Here is a 15,861-nt window from a genome sequence, read left to right as displayed (position 1 = left end):
TTTATGGTCTTAACTTGGTTTTATTTACTTTTTTATTTGTTTGAGATAATTATTTATTATTTTCTAATAAGTTTTTTTCGATTTTTTTTTATAACATGCCGAATAAACAATTTTTCATTAAAATTTGTTTCACTCTAAAATTTCCATTAATTTTTACGTTTTGAGACCATTCTAAAAACTATATTTGATCACTGGCCTGTGTTCATGTGTCTGTCAATACGAAAATTTCATCAAGATCTTTTGGATGGCTTTTTAGAGTGCATCTACTTCTTTTTTTCTTTAAGGGGGTCAGACAAATGAATGGATTTTTTTTTTATTAGAACACACCTACACAATGCAATTTGTCTATTCGATTCATCGTATTTTCTTAATAAAAAAATTATTCAAATTCTTTGAATCAATATCCTCTTATATGTTGAATCACATTTAAAATTCAGATCGATTTAGTAGACTCGATCTTCTTTAATGCGCAACCCAACTGACTCATTAGACGTAAATTACAAAAAAAAAAAACACTTTCTCTGAAAAACCCTGATTTAAATATACAAATTTAAATAAAATTACAGTAAATAAAATTAATATTTTAATCCATTAACTGCGACACAGAAGTTTTTAACTGTAAAATTTAATGAATATAATAATACATCATATTAATTCAGAGGAAACTGTGTATAATTTTTGTAAAAATAATTTATATATATAAAAATTATTTTTTTAAATGAATGTCATCGGAAATTACAAAAAAATGTAATTATAATAATCACAATAATATTTAACTAAAATTGCACAAGATATTACTAGATAAAAATTTTTCTCTTTATTTAAAAATTAAAAATAAAATTAAATACATTTAGGTCTATTGACCTAAATGTCGTCGTTTTCATAGAAATTCCGAAAATAAAAAAGAAGATAAACTGTGAAAATGAAAATTTTAATACACTCAAATATGAAAAATGAACTCATATGAAAAATAAATGAAATTTGTGGATAACGATTTTCTTTAACATATTATAACATGTGTAATTTTTTTGGAACTACGTTACCAAACGTACGTTTGGCGTATGGGGTCTATACAAATAAAAAGTGGACATTTTTTAGTTTTTATATAATAATATTCTAAATGAGACCATGGTCTTGTAGTTACGATGTGTTTTCTTCATCAGGTCATAACCCATTCACGTCCATAGATTTTTTTAAAAATATTAATTAAAAAATATTAAAAATTTATTTAAAAATTCATGAATTATTGTGAAAATTACATAGTTCCCATCAGGTGCTCACGACACCTCTAACTCTTTTTTTCCCTATTCTAGAAGGTAAACCAGAAACAAGTATAAAATACGAAACCCCACAATCTTCAATATTAATAATTGCCAGTTTTGATGTGTGCCAGACGAATTTTTTATTTTTTCATTTTTTTTTTTGCTTTTTATTTTCTTGCTATAATAACAAGAAAAATCGATATAAATTTTAAAAGCATTGCTTTCTTTGTAGTGTTTTTTTCCACCGTTGTTGCACTGTAGAAATTTTTGATTTGTTACAATTTATTCCAAAGCTTGTCCAAAATATGGCAAAGAGTTTAAAAAGTACCATGTATGAGGGACTTTGACTTCTATAAAGTACACAAAAATTTGAAACAAATTAAAAATTTGCCTACAAAATATGATAGAAGCGTTGGAAAAATATAAAAAAGTGGGGCTTCTAAATTAAGCTTCATTCATCATGGACCTTTGTTTTATTAAACGATCAGTATATAAGATTTAATTATTGATTTCATTTTCTTCAATTTAGAGGTAAGAAGAATTGAAAGAAATGAGAGAATTTCCTATTGAACTGCTAACAAATGTTCGATACGTTAAAAATTGAAATTTTCAAGATGTTAGACGAAGAATCCTGCTTTTTCGAATCTTGGACAAAATTATTTTTATTTATTTAATTTCTTATTTGAATAACTTTCTCAATGAGAATTCGCCAATTTTAAGCTAACAACGCTCTCGAAAATTCAGATTTGAAGGTGAAGTTGTTCAAAATTTCAGCAGTTTTGAATGCTAACTCTAGCCCTAGAGCCCCACAACATTAAAGGTCCAGTGTACGATCAAAATTTAGCAAGTATGGCTCTTAGTATACAATAAACAAAATTCCATTGAAATTTAATTTAAAATATTCTTATTTATTTAAATGATTATCGTGTCTTCCACAGAATGAATCATAATATTTTGTTTATTATCATGTTTAATGGGTTTAACTTCTTGCATATTATTGTGTAAAAAATTTGTTGTTTTTTTTTAATTTATTTATTTATGATGAAATGTTGTAAATTTCTTGATTAAGTGATAATTTTTGCAAATTTTATTTTCCTGAATACGTATAAGGAATTAGTTTAAACTTAATAAATTCACAATTCTGATGATTTAAATTTAATACATAATCAGAAAAATAAAAATTAAAGTAATTTACGTTAAATCATTTTTTTTTTTGACACTCTGTTAAGACGGTTCTATACACATTTTACAATCAGTGTTGGATTTACCGGGAAGCAAAGGAAGCAATTGCTTGGGGCCCCGCTTGGACAGGGGCATTGTTTATTTTGCAATAAGGAACATTTTTTAAACTTTTGTTCTATGTCTAACGGTTGAAATGATGGGTCCTACAGACCTAAGACCCAATTGACATATGTTGCTCATTTACGAACTTAGCCTCACTTTTTACGTCTTGAGCATGCTATAAAAATTTCAGCATGATATCTCTTTTTGTTTTTGAGTTATCGCGTTGAGAGGACGGAGAGACAGACAATCGGAAATGGGTCTCTTTAGGTGATTTTATGAACACCTATATCCAAGTTTTGTTCGTAGCATCAATATTTTTAAGCATTACAAACTTGGGACTAAACTTAGTATACCTGGATATATATTTCATATATACAGGATATAAAAATATTGGATATGGTGCAACCATGTTGGATTTTTTCTGGTTATTTGAGTTATGTTATTGAAACAAATTTTACTCAAATTCTTCACAATTATGCATCTCCGCGAATGAATCAAAATTCTAAAACACAATGCCTGCATCAAAGAATCAGATATTTACTAGTATGGATGAAAATTCTCTAATTAATACAAATTCAATTTTTCTAATCTAAATTCGAAACATGTTTTCTTTTTTTTTTTCAATAGTGTATAGATATTTCTTTATTTCTCAAACAATTATAACATATTTTCACTTAATTGTATAGAAAATAGAAATAAAATTAGAAATTAAAATTACCTTTTTGTTATTCGATCAAACTCCACAATAGAATAGTAGACAACAGGTTGATAATGAACTTTAATTATTTATTAATACAAAAACAACATAAATTCCAAACTAATTAAGTTATTTCCAATAATATTTTTACAATAATTAAAAACAATAATACAATTAATTTACCTGCTATTAAGTTAAACACAGGTAAATTATATTTTTTAAATAAAAATACGCGAACAAAACTGTAATTGTTTAATATACATTAATTATTGATTAATTTCCACAAGTGTAAATAAACTTTTTTTATATTAAAAATAACACAGAATCCGTGACTAACGATTATTATTATTTATTAATTGTTAAACACGCTATTCACTTGTCACAATAACAAATAACAGAAGAAAATTAAACAAAACACAAACGAAACAATATCGATTGTAGGAAAAATATTATTTATATATCACACAAAAAAAATCATTAATTTTTTTTTTTATACTGAAAATCAAAAAAAAAATCAAGAACCATGTGTTTGCTCAAAAAACATATAATATTTTAGTATTTTTGTGTTGGATGTTTGTGATAGTTGATGTTGTTTGGTGATCTCGCGGGTCGGGCCACCTACGTGCGCATATGGCTACTCCTCGTCGTGAACTAACGCGCCTCGCTTCTATGCAGGCATTGATATCACCTCTTACAATAGAGTACGATGTGCTCTATACAGCCATACTCTCCATGCATATACCTATAACAACATATACACATAGAGATTAAACTTAAAATGTGTACCCACTAACTAAATTCAGAGAAGTGAGTTTATATAAAATTGATGCTGCGATTTTTTACTATGTATATATGAAATATATCAAGGTATATTAAGTTTACTACCAAGTTTGTAAAGCTTAAAAATATTGATGCTACCAACAAAATTTTGGTATAGGTGTTCATAAAATCACCCAATAGTTTTTCCATTCTCGGTTGTCTATCAGTCCGTCTGTCAACACGATATCTAAAACACGAAAAGAGTCAGTCAAGTGAACGATAGAACAGGGGTCAGATATATGCTTCCGATACGGTGCAGTTTTACGTGGTACTAAAATGAATTTACTAAAGCTGAAAATTGTTATACAGATTGTATATTGAATATAGATAACAGTTATGGCAGTCAGTCAGTTCAACGTTAGAACAGTGCTAGTCAGTCAGCCCTTATTTGTGAAAAATAATTAAATAAGATTTTCTTAAGTTTTTAAGATTATTGCTGTTTAACAATTTTCAGCTTTAATAAATTCATTTAAATACAACGGAAATCATATATGAATTTTAAATATTTATTGTTCATAAATAAGAGCCAACTGACCAGCCCTGTTCTATCGTTGGATTGACTGGCTGTCTTAACTGTTATCTATATGCAATATTCAAGCTGTATAAGAATTTTAAATACCACAGAAATAAAAAATGAATCTGAGGTATTAATTGTTCATAAATAAGGGCTAACTGACCAGAACTGTTCTAAAACCTAACTGACTAACAAGCATAACTGTTATTTATAAGCAATATACAATCTGTATATAACAATTTTCAGCTTTAGTAAATTCATTTTAGTACCACGTAAAACTGTATCGTTTCGATAGCATATATATCTGACCCCTGTTCTATCATTTGCTTGACTGACCGCAGTATGTGTGTGTACACAACTACTATAACCAATCTTCAAATGATCAACTTTAGTAAACTCAACGAATTTTTTTTGGTCTAGCTCTTCCATTATAACATATAATTTCCATGAATCTTGTAAAAACTCTCTGTATTTTAGTACTATTTAGTCAGTGATCTAACACTATATATTTTGTAAAGTCAATGATATTTCCACTATAATATTATATTCAACAAAACTAAGAACCCAACTCTTCGCTTCGCACATACAATATATTTGTTTGTTTGTTTGTATTACAGTATTGAAGTTTTTTTCTAAACCAATCAAATTTGTTTGTTAATAAACACAAAAAGTAGAACTTCTAGGTCAAGTCGACTCTTCACCACATCATGGATGGATTTATTTATGTTATTAAATCATACGTTTTTATATGTATTTCTTCAAGTATTTTTTTTTTTATATATTGACGGCCAAGTTTAAAATTATAAACTTCTTGTAAGGAAGTTCTTTTAGTGAGTCCTAAAATCAGGAACGAAATTTTCGATCTTATGATGGATATAACATCACTTTTTTGTCACCTTTATCGGTGACGTTGATAATGATTTCGTATTTTCAATCGTTGTGTAGTAACATCAAGATGTGCTAAAAAGATAGACTAAAACGGAACATAGAAATTGGTTCGCTAGGGGTGAAAACAAAAATTAAACTATAAATTTTCTATTTATATTAAGAAATTGAAAATTTTAATAATTAGTAAAGTTGTAGAAAATCAATTCAACAATAATTTATCTACTAATCATTTTCTTCTGTAAAATAAAGCATTTATAGCTATTGAATCTAAGATACAGTTGCTCGGCGATTACAATATATTAAGAAATTTACAAAACTGGAATTATTATTAAATTTTGAAAGTGAGTCGGTGTTATTTTTTTACTTTTTAGTGCATATTAATTTGTTTTGGAAAAGTTTTTCTTTTGAAGTCGCTTTTCTTTTTGTTAAAAGTTTTTGTTATAAATATTGTGAATATATATAATCTAGGAATTTGATGATGTGGATCATAAGGGTCGCATTCACTTGAACAGCTCGTTCCTTATATCTATTCGTACTTGAATTGTACGTTTTTTTTTTTTTTTTGGACTTATTTCATTCTAAACACGTTTTTCAAAATTACTTGGATTTGACATGAATAATGACTAATGATTGAAATCTTTCAATGTTTTTGTTAACTGATGAAAAATTATTTTGATGTTTTTACTGATTTCGCCTAAAGGCTTGACGAAATCAATCAATAAGCGCCAGACAAATTAGACAATACTGTTTATTTATAGATAAATAATCAACACTTAATTGATGGTTTATCTGTTGTTGCAACCTTTGAACGACGCCGTAAACTGAAACAGGCTGATAAAATACAATTAACATAGTTTACATAGAGGTTTTTGTTACAAAGAATTTGTATATAGTTAAAGCACTTCCTTGCGCTCCCACCAATAATAGTTATAAAAGCTGATAATTTTTAAACGAATAAACAGATTCTCCTCAAACATATCGGACAACCATCGCGATTAAACAAACTTATAAATTTTAACTCCTTCAAGTATGAAGAATACACCTTTTTTCATTTTCCCTAATTCCCTTTCTAATTATCAATAAATCATTTTATACGACAAACCAATTTTTATACTGGAAATATTTATATTTATTTCAATAATCAGCTTCAAAGTGCATTATGCCTAAACATTCTGTAATATGGTACATTTACCTTAAACTGGTAATTTTTGTGAAATTGATATAATCGAATAATATTCACACCAAGGACACGATGAAATCAAAAATGTTTATTTTACGATACAATTAAAAACTTCCTCTAATAACAATAAAATATTTCTTTTTAATTGAAATTCGAATTAAAATCTACTTAAGTTATTTTATCAGAATTATAAATCAGTAAAAAAATGATTCTTTATATCTATGATGATTAAAATAAAACTGACAGATTTAAAAATAAGTCACGTGAGTGTGATGGTAATGAAGTGTGATTTTTATGTTTTAAAAAAATTAAATAAATAAAAAATAGTGTATTCATTTGGAAAAATTTAAGCATGTGTTCAAAAATATTGTTTTTTTTATATTTATTTTAAAATTAAAACATATCACGATTCATGATAAATTTTATTGAATTTACAATATAAAAATAATAATTAAATTTTTTTATGTGATTTTTAAATTTTTGACCTCTATCTACCTATAAAGGTAATTTGGTAGTTAGAATAAACTTTACGAGGTTATTTGTATGAAATGTTAACGAATGATAGTTGTTATCAATATTTGTAGTCAATGTTCAAAAATTAAATTAATTATTGAGATAAAATAACAAATTATTTTGAAGACGGTTTTGGATGAATCAATCTTATAACAGGGTAAAAAGTATCCACAGATTGTATGGATGCTTATATAATTGTATATATTGCATTTATGACTTACATTGAAAATTTAATATTATTGTCTCACAAATTTAAATAAATAATTATGATAATTTACATTTGAAAAATAATATTTGTGCAATTTGATTTCTTATTTTTACAATTTTTAATGCATTAATTTTAATTAATTAGTGTTTTTCAATAATTTTAATTTGACATTTTCTATAAGATTAACATGTAAAGAACTGCAAATTAGTCATAGCAACCTCCTTTATCGCAAAAATTTTGGGCTGGCATCGATTTTATTGTCCCTACTATGACTACACACACAACGAATACCTTAACTTCATTCGTATATAGGTCCTGGAATTTGATCAACTTCCGGATTTCCGATTGAGCTGAAATTATGATTTCATTTTCACGTCGCTTCCCCCATATTTGATATACATAGTTTTTTTAGTTTTTAATTAAAAATTTCAATAAAAAATACTTTGTAAGGGATGTTTAATCATGATACAAGTGCTAGGGTTTTGTACCTGTTAGTATATGGATGTTATGGATTGTTTTACCCCAAATATTTTTTTTTTTTAAATAAATAATTATTTTCTGTAAATTAAATTGTTTTTAACGTATTTATTTAATAAAAAACAAACACTATGATTAACAAATAACTATATAAAACTAATTCGTCGATATATGTAGGTAATTACACAATTATTATTAAATCGTATATGTATAAAACTAATTATTTCATTACATTTTTATTTAAGATCTTATTTTATTGTGTAATCATAATATTTAGTTTTTTTTGTTACTTATTTCTATTTATTAAAATAATTAAGTGATTTTTATTAACAATTTTTTGTGTTTTAAAACAATCATTCATAAATATGTTTTAACCTTCAACTTAAAGCCACAAGTACAATAAAATTGTCTTTTTTTTATTCTCTAAATAATATGTCGTTTTCTAAATAATATGTCGGATTCAAGGTGATACGTACTTGGTTTGCGTTACCATTAAAAATTATAGTCGAGGTTTTGAAAATCACTGGATAAACTTTAATTTTAGTTAGTACTTATAATGGATAAGTTCCGTAAGTAACGGCATTTATTAATAATTTTTCTTTCGTTATTAATAATTTGTAAATTTGCCTACAATTTTGCCACTAATTTTAACACGATTTATTGTTTCTACAGGTTTCAATTACTTTAAGAAATAATAATAATAATAAAAATGGGGTTTTACTTCCGTTTCTCAGACCACGTCTATAACAGAGGAAACCCACATCAATATTTTTAATTTTTATTTATTTCTACAGCCGAATATACAACTAATTTTTTGGTGTGGGCGGAGTAATTACTTCGTTCTTATTCAAGCGACAACAGTATGATCAATTTACCGCCCCATTAGCTTATTTGTTCGCTTTGCCACTGCCTGGATTCGAATCGGCAACCTCCCAGTCCCTAGTCAAAGCAAGTTAAGACACCTTATCAAACTCACCTACTAGCCGGTTACCTTAAGAAATGACCCAGATCGAAAAAGAAGTCAATCTGGCAGTACTTATATCCCTATATATTATGAATGTGAAAGTAAGGATGTTTGTTTGTTTGTTACACTTTCACGCAAAAACTAGATAGACTCTTTTCTGATATACTCAATGAATTATGAATACTCTACAATACCTTCAAATGTTATGGAAGGGGGATAAGTGCGATCACAAGAGGTGGAGGCTATAAAGCGGTGGTTTTGACTTTTAAGCCCAGTGAAGAGGGCGGGTATGAAGCTATTAATATTTAATTTTTCGCAAAATAAAAATATATATTCATGGAAATTTATCCGGAAAAAATAGATATCACCCTGTAGTAAGAACGTAATACGTATTTTTCCACAAAATAAAATATGTAAAGTATATTCGAAGAAAAATGAACAAATTTTTATAATATATGTATATACATCAATTGATTTATTAAAGATTTGATCATACTTTATATAGTGTTTTCCTTTTATGATTCTCATAGTATGGTAATATACAACTCTAAATAATAATAAAAACTCCCCACAATCTAATTAATATGTAATAAATATATCAATCAAATATTGTAAGATTTACAAATGTTATTTTTATTAAATTTTTTTTTTACTGATATTAATAATAAATTTTTTATTATTTATTTCATATAATAAATTATAATTAAAATCAAGTTTAAAATTTGGAAATCAAATACATGTCTTATATACATCACCGGATTCAACATTCGATGTGTAAAAGTGAACATTCGTTGGACAATCACTAGATTTTGAGAAATTTATCTGTTTTGTACTTCGAAGATTTGATAATTTGTTAATTGAAAATTTTATTTATCGATTTTCATAATTTTTTCTATTTTATAACAAAGCCAACCTACTTTATATCAAATTTTTCCACCATATTCAAAAAATGATAGTATTTATTACTTGACGTCATCAAAACAGCCAAAAAAATATTTCTGAATGAAACATCTAATTTCAATAAACCTGGTATGGAATTTCAATAGCCTTATAAGTCACTTTTCGATTTTTTCTTTAATATCAGATCAGAATTTTCTATTGCAATAAAAAATTGTGAAGACTCTACGAATTCATTAACATAAAATCCATTTTAATAAACAATGTTCGTTTGGTTAGGTTATATTGGCTGTCCACGAAGGACACATTTAGACTACCGAGCCCATTGTGATACCATATATTTGTTTTACCACATTTCCGCTGATCTTCATTTATCAGCTTCCTAAATTTCAGAAACTGAGTGCACTTCCTTCATGCATATACCATGCACTACACCAGTCCATCACAACTATTAATTAAATTAAATTTTGTTGCGACGGCGAGAATCGAACCCGCTACCCTAAGCATACCGCGGATGGAATTTGTTACGCCTTAACCAACTGAGCTAATATGGCGACTGTAATTTCGCTATGATTTTATATTTCATGAGATTTTGAACATCAATATCCAAATTTGGTTGCTATATTACAGAAAGGGGTTGTTACACTTGATAACGTCATTAAAACAATGCGTTGAACAAGATTTGGAACACGTTGTGGAACACTAGGTAGGAACTAGGTAAAAATTTAATTACGTTAAGCCCGCTACAATAGCAATCAGAACAAAAGATGTTTTTCAAATTTTATGTCAAAACAATCTATGAACAGTAATCAGAAGTAATTAAAGATCCGAATCAGAAGTTATTTTACAAAGCATCATCTAAAACAAAAATCTATTGTCGTGGATGGGTTTCGAGCTGACGACTTTCTGGATGAAGTGTGGGAACCTAAGGAACTCGACAAGGAACACAGTTCCTTATCCCGTCAGCAGTGAGTGTGGCATGAGGATCATCAATACCTACTGACTTATTTTTCAGATTTTATATCAGCTTACTAGGAAATTTAAACAAAGGATAGTATACCGATGATTTTTAACAGGTTGTCTATTTCGTAAATTTATAATATCATCAAAAGTGTTGATTAAATAATACTAAAATAATATTTTTTTAATGTCTATTAATATGTGCCATAAATATGGTAATTTTATTCTTTTTTGTATTCATTTTAATGATTGTACAGAGGTTTTTATGATTTTTTTTTAAATCTTCATAATAGAAAAAAAATAACATCTATTTTATTAATCACGTTTATTATTTTTTCTGAATATGAAACTGATTAACTCTATCTTTTAAATAATATGTATTATTATTATTATTAATTTGTTATTGGTTTGTTCGAAAGGTCGATCGATGTTGAAATAAAGAATATTATTATAAGAAAATCAAAAGTAGAGGCTACGTGATGACTCCATAAAAATTATTATAACAACAAATAACGGACTTTAACGATAAAAAAAAGTCTAAAATAGACAGGAGAATGGATAATATTCTTGAAAGATAAAATATTTAACAGAATAAAATATGAGCGAAAAACTTTTTCATCGAAACATCTTCGAGTAAGTATATCGCCATAGTTGTATAAGTCATAAACGGTAAGTAATAAAAAAAAAAAAAATTAGTATTAGTTTTACAGGTAGACAATTTAATTATCTACAATAAAGGTTATTACCATTTTTGGTCTTAAGTACACGGTCATGAAGATATAGCCTAAAACGGTTTTCCTAAAAATCGAGGTACTTCTCCCACCTACTGAACCTATTTAAATAAAAAAATAACTCCTGTAATTTAGTGCAGAAACAAATTATCTGTAGCTTGAAGAATCAAGGATATTCCATTTCCAGGAGTCTAATAATCTTGAAAAATATTATCAACACTCGTAAACACTTCAATGATTTCATCTGATCGAAGAATCCTATTAGAAACAACGTTTTGAAAGAAAATCTTTCTCAGAAAATCTACTCTGTGTGAGATGGCTTTTGTGCATCATGTTCAACTTGAAATGCCCAGATAAAAGAAATAGTACGATCTTCAATTTTTCTAATATTAGCTTATAAACGCACAAAAAACATCTCTTGGCGACCTTATTCCATAGAAAGTTTAAGTGAACAATATATGAAAACAAAATCGTAGCGATATGCCGATATGAATAGCTGCTTGGGACACTGCCAAAAAAAAAGGCTGGGGTGATATTTCATACATCACCATTTTGTAAAAAATGGTGGCCGGAAAACTAAAGCATGAAAATATAAGGTTACATGATATTGAATGAGATTTAAAAAACGAAAATTGGGGGAGATTAAAATGTTTTGTTCAAAACCAAAGGTAAGTTTTTTAAATAAGACACTTTCAGACAAAACAGACAGATTCCTGTACGATAACTATTTTAAGAGATAGCAGAATGAAGTTCAAAAGTGTCAATTTTGCGATGATAATGTATAACTCAAAAAACTCATACTGGAATGACGTTTATTCAGAATGACAAGAAGAATATTTTCCCAAATTCTGGCAACATTAGACCGAAAGGCATTTTCCATATACAGTGGTCCAGGGTCCTTTCTGTCGTTTAAAAATGAGTTGAGTCAAAATGTGCGATAGCCTTAGAATCTATAAGGCCTTTAATATGTGTAATATATTTTTTAACTACTCTACACTGAATTCAATATATTGAATGTTATATTTGTAACCTTGACTAAAAGTTATAGATTTGAAGGTGAAAATTATTTGTTCATATATGGTAACTAGAAGTACACTTTATTTGTTAAACAACAAATAGGTAGATACTAAGTAATAATATTTTGACATGTTACATGCATCACTTAGGTCAAATATATTGATTAGTATATTTAAAAAAAAAATACATAAATTATTAATATATTACCTATTTTATACTCTTTGGATGTAAATTATTGGCAGAAAAAATTATAATAAATATACTTTTTTTTAAATGAAAACAAACAATTAACTGAGTTAATTGTTGAAATACCATGCATAGACAGAGCTGATTACTCTATCACATTACACATACATACATGTCACACATATATGACTAATATAAGTGATATTCCCATATGATACATACTATAAAATTTACGCCTAATTTGCACCATCACGAGTAAACTGTGATGTTTACGAAAAAATGTATCAAACAAAAGCTGTTTTGTTTTTTCTAAGAAAAATTTTTTACATTTAAACTTTTGTTCTATCTCTAACGGTCTACAAGATGGGTCCTTCGGACCCAAGACTCAACTGGCCTATGTTGCTCATTGACGAACTCGACCTCACTTTTTACGTCCTGAGTACACCGTAAAATTTCAGCTTGATATGTTTTTTTGTTTTTGAGTTATCGAGTTGGACGGACAACCGAAAATGGACTAATTAGGTGATTTTATGAACACCTATATCAAAATTTTGTGCGTAGCATCAATATTTTTAAGTGTTACAAACTTGGGACTAAACTTACCTTACCTTGCATATTACATATGTGCATGATATAAAAAGGCCAAGCTTTTACGTATTCAAAAACAGAGAGTAATTATGCCTATGAGTCATTCACATAAGACTATTTGTAAAAGCTTCAGGCGATCTGAGACATTCTTTACTTGCTCCCGTGGTATATGTATACAATTTTCTTCCCGACGGAGGTGGAAAGCGGCTACTTCGTATTACACAGTGGGCAGAAAGTTGACACTTTCTGCCCGGAGGTGAGAAAAATAGTTTTTGATGTGGGACAAGTATTTTTATGGCATCCTAAAAACAGTAAATCATGAAGCGAATTTATCTCTTCTGTTCCATAACCCAATATTTACAATTTTTAAGTTGTTTGATTTTATTTTTGAATTCAAATCCATTACATCACTTTATTTATAAAAAAATTGTAATTAATTATTCTCGTAATTAACATGTATTTAAGTATTAAGTATTAAGTAATTTTACAAATGTATTCACACTCTTCAATTTAAAATGTATACAAATATGTATTTACAAAAAACTAATCAATTTGCTAATAACAAATAGTCAATTTAAGATATTAACACAAAATATTTTTCTGGTTAATTTTTATATTCAAAGTATTGTAGATTTTAAATATCAATATGCAAAAAATAAATATAAGTATAAAGAGAGTTTTTCATTTAAAATGATAGAACTTTAAATTTAAAATAATAATATTTTGTATGTGATATACTATACCAACCAAATTCAACCCTCAGATTCATTGAATAGCAAAATGGTACCACATTTTATTTAAAACTTATTTATAAATTATTTTTCGAATAACTATCAAATCAGCCAAGATAAAAGCTAACAAAAATTTACACATAGTATATGACGTCAAGAACTATTCCAGATCTCTCTGTCTAATAAAACAAGTATTTTAATATCACTTTTTGTCATCTCTTTTACGGTTTAATCATATTTTGTTAAAAAATGTAGAAGCGAAAAAGCGAAGCTGCTGGTTATATTAGTTGAAATTCCCATAAAATAATCTTTCAAATAAAATTTATGGTATCTTATAAACAAGGTGTTTAAGGATAAAGTTCTGTCATCTTAAATGGAAAACCTTTTAGAAGATTTTACCAATTGTGCTAATAAATTATCTACAGATGATTTTTTTCTTTAAATAGAAATCACACATTTATCTCTATGTAGCGTAAATGAAATGATTAAATACAGCGGAAAAAAAAACTGTTAAACATATTTGTGTCACGATATTTTACTTTCCAGTTAGATATTTAACTCCAATTGAAAATTAAAGTTGAAAGAAATTTTGCGTGTATAGTTCCAAACAAACAGTTTTTTGTACTGAACTATTTCCTTTTCCTAAATCGCTAAATATCATGATGCTAGAATTTGTTTTGTGACTTTTGAGACACCTAAATCATTAAATATAAATTATGCAGCTAAATTAAAAATAAATACTACGAATTATACAAGATATGATTATTTATTTTCGTTGTCTATTGGCCATTAAGCTAATTAAGGTGTGAATTTTTATATTTATCAAAGATATACATAAAAAAATTTTTCTACAAACACTTTCAAAAACAATTCTTACATAAAGACCCCAAAACCCCCAAACCAAAGAAAGGGGTGTTATGAGTTTGACCGCTATGTGTTTGTGTCTGTCTGTCTGTGGCATCGAAGCGCCTAGACGACTGAACCGATTTTGATTTTTTTGTTTCTTTAGAATTTAATGGAGAGTGTTATTAGATATGTTTCAGGTGCGAGTTTAGGACTCAGTATCGGAAAAATTTATCGGGGATTTTTAAATTTTGAAAAATCCTCCTATTTGGATATAAACATATTTCTATAATATAATTATATATATATATAATTATAAGAATTTGTAGCCCAATATTTCGAAAGCCATTGGTCAGACGCTTAAATGAATACGATTTTCGTTAATTTTGGGTCAAATTGACCTTAAAAGATGATTTTCACTCAAATCGAAAATAAACAAAAATTTTCGAAATTTTACAAAGGGGTACCTCTTAAAAAAATCGTAAAAATTCGAAAAAAGTTATTTTCCTCCTATTTGGATAAAAACATGTTTCTAAGCTAATTTGAACCCAGCGAAAACGATCCCGTCCGTTAAAATACGATTAGATTTATCGTTTTCGAGATATCAGCTCCACGGGTAAGAAATTCAAAATTATTAGAATTTGTAGCCCAATATTTCGAAAACCATTGGTCAGACGCTTAAATGAATACGATTTTCGTTAATTTTGGGTCAAATTGACCTTAAAAGATGATTTACACTCAAATCGAAAATAAACAAAAATTTTCGATTTTTTCGAAATTTTACAAAGGGGTACCCCTTAAAAAAATCGTAAAAATTCGAAAAAAGTTATTTTCCTCCTATTTGGATAAAAACATGTTTCTAAGCTAATTTGAACCCAGCGAAAACGATCCCGTCCGTTAAAATACGATTAGATTTATCGTTTTCGAGATATCAGCTCCACGGGTAAGAAATTCAAAATTATTAGAATTTGTAGCCCAATATTTCGAAAACCATTGGTCAGACGCTTAAATGAATACGATTTTCGTTAATTTTGGGTCAAATTGACCTTAAAAGATGATTTACACTCAAATCGAAAATAAACAAAAATTTTCGATTTTTTCG

This window comes from Chrysoperla carnea, chromosome 3 (genome assembly GCF_905475395.1).
Source record: "Chrysoperla carnea chromosome 3, inChrCarn1.1, whole genome shotgun sequence".
Lineage (NCBI taxonomy): Eukaryota > Metazoa > Arthropoda > Insecta > Neuroptera > Chrysopidae > Chrysoperla > Chrysoperla carnea.
Note: the sequence above shows the minus strand (reverse complement) of the source record.